Consider the following 10,716-nt stretch of genomic DNA (forward strand, 5'->3'; position numbering starts at 1 on the left):
CGGTGCTCATTTCGCTTTACCTGCTGAGGGAGCCGGCGTATAGCTTCCGGGTCATGTGGCCAGCATCACTAAGCCACTTCTGGCGAACCAGAAGAGCGCAAGGAAATGCCGTTCACTTTCCCGCCAGAGTGGTACCTATTTATCTACTTGCACTTTGATGTGCTTTCGAACTGCTAGGTTGGCAGGAGCAGGGACCGAGCAACGGAAGCTCACCCCGTCGCAGGGACTCAAACCACCAACCTCCCGATCAGCAAGTCCTAGGCTCTGTGGTTTAGACTACAGCACCACCCGCGTCCAAAGTATGACAGGTAGTTTGGTGTAATTCTCCAAAAGGGGGAATTCTGGGGGTATGGTAAGGGCAGGACCAGGGTGGGGAGACCTTCACTGTAGCCTAAGCCAGTTTTCCAAAGGCTTGTTTCCCCTTTGCCAGGCCAATGCAGAGCATCAACAAGCGTTGGGTTTTGTGAAACTTTAAGCTGCCTTAATTTACACTGGCTTGCTTTATGCCAGCTTCTTGTGTGTAGAAGTGGTTCCTATGAGGGCAATTCTATCACAATTGACCTGGGAGTATTCCCCACTGAATACAATAGGATTTACTTCTGAATAGACATGGTTAGAGTCAAGTGAAGTGAATTGGTAGGTCCAGGGATTGTGTACTCATCGGGGTGGTAGATGGTTGAAGGAGCGCCCTGGGTGGGAGACAGGGAAATGTCAGTCTCCCAGGTTGAGAGGTTGGGAGGAGAAAGGCAGAATTCCAGGTGAAAGCTGGGAGGGGCTGCTGCCTTCTGTGGGATGTGGGGGCTGATAATTGCCTTTAGGAGAAAACTTCCTACTGTGTATTTTGCTGTCGTTTTAAATATCATTATCTTGTGGAAAATGTTAATAAAATATTATAATAAAAAATAAGGTGTGCAAAGAACTAAGATTTGCTATTGTGGGGAGTCACTTCAACGGCATGTGATGAAGAATAATTATCTCTCGGGAAATATTGAAATCACTATAATTTGTTCATCTGCCCAAAGCTCGAACAGTTTTTCCAAAAGACAATAAAAAATTTCTAACAGAGCAAGTTTAGAAGTGGTAATAAATAACTCCCTGTGCCATAGACCACTGGGAGAAAGGGCGAGAGGCAGATAGGGTCTGCCTCAACTTGAAATTATGATGTTGACAATGCCTGCTATAGCTCAAAGCATTTGTTTCCCAGGGATACTGAAGGCTGAGTGAGGTACCAACCAATGTGGTTTGCTTAAGTCAAGCAGTTACTGAAAATGAGCAGAGGGGAGTCTGTGTCAAGGGCAAGGCTTTGCTGACTGGATGCTTCTGTTTATGTTCCTGCTTCTGCTGCCTCACATGATGTACAAAGTGGCTAGCATGGGGTGCCCCACAAATGAACCCGTCCCTGTTCCCCATGAGTGGCACCAGCCAGGAGGCCTCATCATTGGTGGAATTGCTTCTCAGATCATTTACCATTCTCTGGAAATTGACTTCAAAGAACCACCTTCTCAGAAACTGTTTCAAGATCCAGAGTAGGGAATTGCAATTTTCTCCCACCCCTCTACATGTTTTGTCATTGGCAAGATCACAAAGAAATGTTTAAGTAGGACACACCCACACACTACACACAATTACAACAAATTTTCTCATGCTGATAAGTTTTTGGGGAAAGCAAAATAATTTAAATGAAGACTTGAAGGAATCTGCATAAGCAACTACAAAAATATATCTCTGAATAGTTTTGGTTTTGTTTGTTTCTCATTTTTTATACATAAATTTTAAAAAACCAGCGATGAGTGTGGTCAGGTATATTTTGAGGATGTCAAATTCATTTTAAATACCTGATAATAGCAAGAAAATTAAGCCCAGTCCCATTTTATCGATCAGCACACAATGTTCTTGAGGCTGGAGGTGATTCCTCTCCTCATAAGACACTTCATTTAGGTTGTAATTCCTTTTTTATTTTTATTTTTTCTTTCCTTTTTTCTTTCTACTTTTCAAATGTATACAATGTCATTAGTTTTACAATCAATTTAACATTTCAAGATTTGACTTCCACCCCCCTCTTTCTGCGGTTCCTTAAATTTATTTGTTAAATATCTTTTGCATATCCAGGTTCATTTAACTTGCTCATTTAATTATCTACTGTAAATATATACTCTTATAAAACTGCAGGTTATTACAATAATCCTGCTAATGTTTATATCTGTTTACAATTTATCTGTAAATATTCAATAAAGCATTTCCATCTTTTTATTTTTTTAAAAATTGTTATCTTGATTTCTTATTCTTCAGGTAAGTTTTGCCATTTCTGCATATTCCATAAGTCTTTGTATCCATTCTTCCTTTGCTGGGACTTCTGCTTCTTTCAACTTTTGTGCAAGTAACATTCTTGCTGCTGCAGTAGCTTACATAAATAATTTTCTATACAATTTAGGCAGTTCTGACCCTATAAATCCCAAAAGAAATTGGGCAATTAGATTGTAAATCCTGTGAAACTCAAATCTACATCTAGGTTTCCACGTTTTTCTTTATTTATTCTGACAGTTGGCAGAACAAAATCCTATGTAGAGCAGAAATAAAAGGATATACTTATTATAATTGAAGTAAGAAACACACAGAAATTTCTGGTATCGTGATATAACAACTTCAGGCATTGTAATAAACGCCTTCTCTTTGCAGAATGATAACGAAATTTTACCAGCACATCCTTTCCTTGGCATTTGCTGTGGATGAGATCAACAAGAACCCCACACTCTTGCCCAATGTTACACTTGGCTTCCACATCTATGACAGCTACTATGATGCAATGGCAACTTATCGTACCACCTTAGACCTCCTCTTCAAGTCACATAAATTTGTTCCCAATTACATATGTCACACACGGAAAAAGGTTATAGCTGTCATTGGTGGTCTTGGCTCTGATATTTCCTCCTTAATGGCAGACATTTTAGGTTTCTATAAGATTCCACAGGTAGGAATTCTCTGTCTGTCTGTCTGTCTATGCATGTGTGTTCTAAAGCTCTGTTTGGGGACTGTACAACAAGATGAATTGAAGTGATTTATGGGCCATCACCCCTTTACTCAAAGCACAACAAACCAAGATTTTTCAGGGCTGTCATTCTGCCCTATATTCTATATCTCTGCACTATATTCCTTATTTAATTCTAGGTTTCTCTAGATTTAAGCCATAAAGATAGCCAAGAACAGGGATTTCCTGTTTAAGTTGCAAAAAAGAGCTGGAAACATATTTCCTGTAAATTAGCTGCCAAGTGAACATTGCTAGCAGCAGCAGTAATATTTTTGTTGTGAGTCTCTACAGCATACTGAGCAACACATTTAGGATGAGAACACACAACAACAAGAAGAAAAAACAACAAGAAGAAGCAGATATACACTCATTAAAGTGGGATGGAAGAAATATGAGAAGTATAAGCAATGCAAGTTCAAGAACAGAGAGAGGGAATGTAGAGAATGTCAAAGTTGCAATTAGACTTGAAAGCAAAATACCGTATTTTTTGCTCTATAAGACTCACTTTTTCCCCTCCTAAAAAGTAAGGGAAAATGTGTGTGCATCTTATGGAGCGAATGCAGGCTGCACAGCTATCCCAGAAGCCAGAACAGCAAGAGGGATTGCTGCTTTCACTGTGCAGCGATCCCTCTTGCTGTTCTGGCTTCTGAGATTCAGAATATATTTTTTGTTTTCTTCCTCCAAAAACTAGGTGTGTCTTGTGGTCTGGTGCGTCTTACAGAGCAAAAAATATGGTAATACTATTTGAGGCAAGTAATCAGAAGTGTCTTGGGCTTTCTGAAGGACTCGTGAGGCATCTTCTCTAAAACAGAGTTGAATTTTGACTCTGAACATCCCCAAGCTTCCATGATATGCTGCCCACCACTTAAAGGAAATAATCTGTAACAGTTCAAGATGCAGTATTTTTTAAAAATCTGCTCTGCTTCAATAAAAACTTCCAGAGCACTTCAGAACTCTGCAGGCCTGCAAAAGCTAGACCACAAATATCCAACCAGTGTTACAAAATATACAAGCCAGAAAACATATCAACCAGCTTACCTCTTAACTTGTTTAAGGTAAGGAGGAGACAGCCCCCTGCTTCAACTGCTCCATAAGAGTTTATAAAGCAAATCCCATTTCCTCCAATAGCACCTGGATCTATTTTTGTTTAATGTGGCATGCTAATCCAATGTGCAGGGTCTCCTGTATATGGAATTTCCATGCTATTTGGCTAAAAATAGGGGGAGAGAATTAGAACCTTTTTTTCAATTCTACATTATAGTGGAAGGGCAAACACAGACCTTCACATCAAACACAGTGGCTTGGAACAGATCAAAATGGAGAGAGCAATGGAAAACTCAGAAACATTGTTAATATTTATTTGTTTGTTTGTTTTAAGCACAGTTACAGATATTAGGAGATTTTGGAGCACACACACACACACAGTTGTAGTAAATTACACTCTTCTGAGCCCGGCTTCGGCTGGGGAGGGTGGGATATAAATAAATTATTATTATTATTATTATTATTATTATTATTATTATTATTTTGTCATGCTGTGAGAAATTGCATGGTTCAGAAAGAGGGAATAATAGGAATGACAATTAATAAATCCCAGAAATTGGATCATATCCTGATAACCAGTAAAAGAAAAATTCCAGCAGAAGCACCGTTCCCTTTAACTTCCAGCAGAACCACAAATTGCTTCAATAAATCTTTGGTGAATGAGCAAAAAAATGTACAAAAATCCATTCATTCTTTCTAACTTTTCTCCAGAAACAACTACAGGTGTGCACATGTAAATTAGTTCTAGTTTTATTGCTGCTTTTATATTTGGTTTTAACTTCTTCTTTTTTTTGCTGCTGCTGTTGCTCTTTTTTAGCCTGTAAATCACTTCGAAACACTTCACTGTAATAACTGATGAAAAAATGTCATTGATGATGATGATGATATTTGATAATAATTTTCTTTTAGCTTACGTATGGCTCATTTCCCAACAAGGATATGCTTATCAGTGAGTTTCCCTCCCTTTATTGCATGGTTCCAAATGAAAGACTTCAATATATGGGCATTGTCCAGTTACTTCAGTATTTTGGATGGACATGGGTAGGACTTATTCCTGTGGATAACAACAGTGGGGAACTTTTCGTACAGACCCTGGAGCCTTTGCTTTCCCAGCACGAAATCTGTTCAGCCTTCACACAAAGAATCCCACAAATTTCTCATTTTGATAACTTGGATAAACTAACTGGTATAGTTGCAAATCTCCATCTATATTTCTCAGATAATAACGTGACTGCACTTCTTGTTTATGGAGAATCATTAACGATTTCATGGCTCAGAACTATTATTCTTTTGCATGTTTTTCGAAAAACAGAAAATGCATCATTTAGCAAGGTGTGGATTACAACAACCCAGATTGATTTCATATTAACAGGCCTTCAAAGGGGGTGGGGACTCCAGCAGTTTCATGGTGCCATTTCCTTTGCAATTCACTCAAAAGAGCTTTTGGGATTCCAAGAATTTCTTCAGCACATAAGACCCTATGGGATGCAGAAAGATGCTTTTCTCAATGACTTTTGGGAGCAAGCATTTAACTGTGAACTTCAAGATCCCAGTGAGGCAATGGAGGTTGATAGGGCATGTACTGGGGAGGAAAAGATGGACAATCTTCCTGCACCCTCTTATGAAGTGCCCATGACTGGCCAAAGCTATAGTATCTACAATGGGGTTTATGCTGTGGCTCATGCATTGCATGCAATGGTCTCTTCTCAATCCTGCCAAAGAGGGTTCATTTCAAGGGTTAACCAACTGGTTCTTCAAGATCTGCAGCCTTGGCAGGTAATGTCTCCACATTAGATTTTTTTTTATCAGTGAGCAGATCAGTATGAATTGAGAAAAATCCACTCCATTTCTACTCCATTAAAAATTGATGAGATGGGATTGTATATATTATGCATGGAACTGATTTACTGGCTTACATTTCCCCACAATAACTGTAGCCTGAAAATACAATGCATTATATATCCCCCTATTACCTAACTCTTGGTCATTCAGAGTGGGGCTGGTGACAAAGGTAGGCAACAATCTGGAGGACAACAAATTTGCTATGCCTGCCTTAAACCATAATAGTCGGTAAAAAAATGAATTCTCTCATTTGTTTCAAACCCTCCCCATTTGTTTCCCTCCTTTCAAGTGCCTTCATTTTTTTCTCTCTTTCAATTAGCTCCATCCTTTTCTTCAAGGCAATTCCTTTAACAATTCAGCTGGAGAAACTGTGTCCTTTAATGATAAGCGGGAAACAGAGGGTGGATTTGACATCATGAATATTATAACATTTCCAAATAAGTCCTACCAGAAAGTGAAAGTTGGTAGGATGGATCCCAGTGCACCTGAAGGAAGAGAATTAATCATTAATGAATATATAATTGTGTGGTACGAAGATTTAAACAAGGTATGGATTCTGCTATGGCCAGATTAAGGACAAACTATCTCAATTGCCACAGCAGCATTCTAAAGTGAGGGTTGCCACATTCCTTGTTTAGCAGGGATTTTCGTGTATTCTAGGTATTGTAGCTGGTGCCCATCTGCACCATTGTTGCCCCTGATGCTAAGATTTCTCTAGCCCTTGTGCCACCCAGGAGACAGTACAAAAGGTCTTAAAACATTGGTAGTCCATATCGCTTCTCCACAGAAAACTGAAATGAATCTATCCATGTATCCATCAATCTACTGTACTTTTCCAATTGTAATTCCTTTCATGTCTATGGATAGACTCTCCCCCTTTCTGTGTGCAATGACCACTGCCAGCCTGGTAGTCAGAAGAAAAGGAAGGAAGCAGAAAAGTTTTGCTGCTACGATTGCATTCCTTGTGCAGAAGGAAAGATTTCGAACAAGAAGGGTAATACACTTTCTCTCTTTTTTCAACTGTGCAAATATATATTCCTTTGATTTGAATATTAGCATGTGGGTAGTAAGTTATTAAGGGTAGACATGGATAATTACTTTTGAGACAATAGGTAAAATGAAGGAATGAGACTCATTCAAGCATTGCTATAAGAATCAATGAATAGGAGAGTGAATGGATATCAAATATTGTATATAAATCCATTCTTTCATTTCTACTTTCCAATAAACACAAACACTTGCAGCAGACCATTGCCTTGCTATCCCACTTAAAGTAACAGAAACACTTATATAAAGCACACATTATAATATTGCCTCCAAAGTAGACATCCAATATGCCTAATATGTGTCCAGTCTAATGCCCAGTGTCAGGATTGCAGGAAGACTTCAAGTGTTACTGTAGTAGCTAATTTAATAAGACAAAAGTTAAAAACAGGATATTTGCATCTGGATCTCTATTTGAAATGAATGGGAAAGTTAGCCATATGAGGGATAAACTTCTGATGGTCAATTCCCTTCATGGTTACAGATAACCTGCATATTCCATGTGAAAGCATGAATGTTATAAGCAAATCATTTAATACATAATCATGCTATCTTGCATCCCTGCTTGCAGTGGCATAAAAATATTCCTTCATGACTATAGAGCATGAGAAGGTGAAATCTACTGAAAAAAATACAGCAGAACTAAAACAGGTGATAAAAATATAGATCATGATGATAGTAATCTTAACTGAATGGTTTTTTTTAAAGAAATAACAATTATTTCATAATTAATTGCAAAAATATGTATGTACCACCCTCTTGCATTCCCGCAGCATGGTGTACAGCAACATTTAAACATTTAAAAACAATACAAAACAATTATTAAAGGTAAAGGTAAAGGTAACCCTGACCATTAGGTCCAGTCGTGGATGACTCTGGGGTTGCAGCGCTCATCTCTCTCTGTAGGTGGGAGGGCCAGCATTTATCCACAGACAGTTTCCAGGTCATGTGGACAGCATGACTAAGGCGCTTCTGGCGAACCACAGCAGCACACGAAAATGCCATTTACCTTCCCGCTGGAGCGGTACCTATTTATCTACTTGCAGGTGATTGCCTATTCATGGACATTCTAAACAACTGCATAGGCCCATTGGAATAAAGGGAATTCTAACCTGTCCTGCTTAATGGGACCTCACTGAATGCCCAACATCTGGTTGAGGCCAGTCAAGCCTCTATAACATACTGGGGAAATGAAGAGTGTAAATATTACATATGCATATTACATTATTCCTGCATTGCAGGGGGTTGGGCAAGATTTCACTCAGGGTCCCTTCCAACTCTACAATTTTGTGATCCAATGAAACAATATAATCTCAATATGGGAGGTGGAGAAGAGAACAGTGTGTAGTTTAACATGTGACTTGGCACTAAAAGGTGGTTTCTTTCTATTCTTCAGATGTGGCTGACTGCTTCCAGTGCCCAGAAGATGAATTTCCAAACAAGGACAGAACTGAATGCATCACTAAAGTTATAAGTTTTCTGTCTTTTGATGAACCCTTAGGGATCACTTTGACCTCAGTTGCTCTCTTTTTTTGCCTGATCACAGCCATGGTGCTAGGAATTTTTATTAGGCACAAAGACACACCCATTGTCAAGGCCAATAACAGGGACCTCACTTACACGCTCCTGGTCTCCCTCCTGCTCTGCTTCCACTCTTCTTTACTGTTCCTCGGACAACCAGGGAAGGTCTCCTGCCTCCTCCGACAACCCACTTTTGGCACCATCTTCTCAGTGGCTGTTTCATGTGTGCTGGCAAAAACCATCACCGTAGTTCTAGCTTTCATGGCCACCAAACCTGGGTCTAGCATGAGGAAATGGGTGGGGAAAGGACTATCTAATTCTATTGTCCTTTGTTTTGCTCTTATTCAAGCATGTATTTGTATTGTGTGGTTAGCAACCTCTCCCCCATTCCCTGATTTCGACCTTCACTCAGCAACTGAAGAAATCATTCTGCAATGTAATGAAGGGTCAGTTGCCATGTTTTACTGTGTCCTTGGTTACATGGGCCTCTTGGCCATTGCCAGCTTCACTGTGGCATTCCTAGCCCGCAAGTTACCGGATAGTTTTAATGAAGCAAAGTTCATTACATTCAGCATGTTGGCCTTCTGCAGTGTGTGGGTGTCCTTTGTTCCAACTTATATGAGCACAAAAGGAAAAAAACATGGTGGCTGTGGAGATCTTCTCTATCTTGGCCTCTAGCGCTGGGTTATTGGGTTGCATCTTCTCCCCTAAATGTTACATTATTGTGCTGAAGCCTGAATTGAACAACAGGGAGCAAATAGTAAGGAGAAAGATGTGAAGAATCTGTCTGGATTTTCTATTGATACATTGCTGCCTCTGTAGTAAAAAGGTTTCATCAGCAAATGGGCTACTGCAACATAAATTACATAGGAGACAAGTCCTAGGGACTGAGGTCCCTTCAGTACCCCCATTAAATATTTGAGGGGGGCAGGGCCCCCCAAAGGAAATGGGCATTGCCATTCTAATGTTGTGTGCATGTCAGTTCTTGTGATCAGTTATGTGGGACGGTGCTAATCTCTCCCCGAATATTTTATTCAAGTTGGTACCCCCTTGTTAATTAGATCTTCAGCATTGTATCTGTTTCACAGTTTAAATATTTATCTATATCACATCCTTCCAGTGCCTATGAAGCTCTCAGCTTGGCTAAGAAGAATTAAAATGAAGCATAAAGTACAATAAAATAAAATAAAACTACCTGATTTTTTTTATTATTATTTGTGAAATTTGTATACTGCCCTTCATCCATAGATCGCAGAGTGATTCACAACATAACAATGCAAGATAATAAACACACACACAAAATATATAACAATAACAAACCAATAACCCACCATCCCACCCCCACCCCAAAACACATTAAAAGACATTAAAAGTGTATTGGATGTTAATCAGCCAAAGGCCTAGTTGAAGAGAAACATTTGTGCCCGGCACGTAAGGTGCATAATGAAAGTGCCAGCAAAATGTTCCTGGGGAGAGTATTCAGCAAGTGAAGAGCCACTGCAGAAAAAACGCCATTCTTGTGTTGCCACTCTCTGGTCCTCATTTGGAGGAGGCATATGAAGAAGGGCCTCAGATGATGAATACAAGGTCCAGGAAGGTTCGTATGTGGAGAGGTGATCCTTGAAGTATTGCAGTCCTGAGCCAAATTCTGCACCAGTTGCAGCCCTACACATAACATCTTGCACTAATCTAACCTAGTAGATAGCAGAGCACAGACAACAGGTTAGGCTACCCCTGTCCAGATATGGGTACAGCTCAGCCACCAGTTGATGATGGAAGGCACTCCATGCCACCTAGAACTAAAGCAACAGGAAAGGATCCAGAACTATCCTCAAGCTGTGTTCCTGCTCCTTCAGAGGGAATGTAACTCTGTCAAGAGCAGGCAACCTCCCATCCATCCAGTCTTGGGAAGTGCCCACTAGCACTACCTCCTTCTTATAAGGATTGAGCTTCAGGTTGTTGGTTCTCATCCAGTCCATTACCAAGGCAAGACAGAGGTCCAGCACATCCACTGCTACACCTGCAGATGTAAACGAGAAGTTGAGTTTGCCAAAGTCCATTCTGTGATTTCAGAGGTTGACATTCTTTAGAGTTATCAGTAAAGTCTTTTATAAAACGATGCCATATTTCAACAAAATTGTCCACAATATTTGTATTATGGAATGCATGTAATCTCCCCGTTATTTTTTTCTGATAGACCATACATGCTGTTTCCAATCAGAGATACAGATATTTTCCTA

At 39.7% G+C, this 10,716-nt stretch overlaps 1 pseudogene across 1 annotated transcript; it reads left to right on the forward strand.

Moving 5' to 3' along the window:
- Positions 1 to 1,371: 1,371 nt before the first annotated feature.
- LOC308461935 (vomeronasal type-2 receptor 26-like) lies at positions 1,372 to 9,254 on the forward strand (annotated as a pseudogene). Its single transcript has 5 exons — positions 1,372 to 1,526; positions 2,677 to 2,968; positions 6,231 to 6,458; positions 6,779 to 6,905; positions 8,352 to 9,254. The product of its transcript is annotated as a vomeronasal type-2 receptor 26-like (transcript).
- The last annotated feature ends 1,462 nt before the right edge of the window (positions 9,255 to 10,716 follow it).

Source organism: Podarcis pityusensis, assembly GCF_964106645.2.
Source record: "Podarcis pityusensis genome assembly, chromosome: 13".
Lineage (NCBI taxonomy): Eukaryota > Metazoa > Chordata > Lepidosauria > Squamata > Lacertidae > Podarcis > Podarcis pityusensis.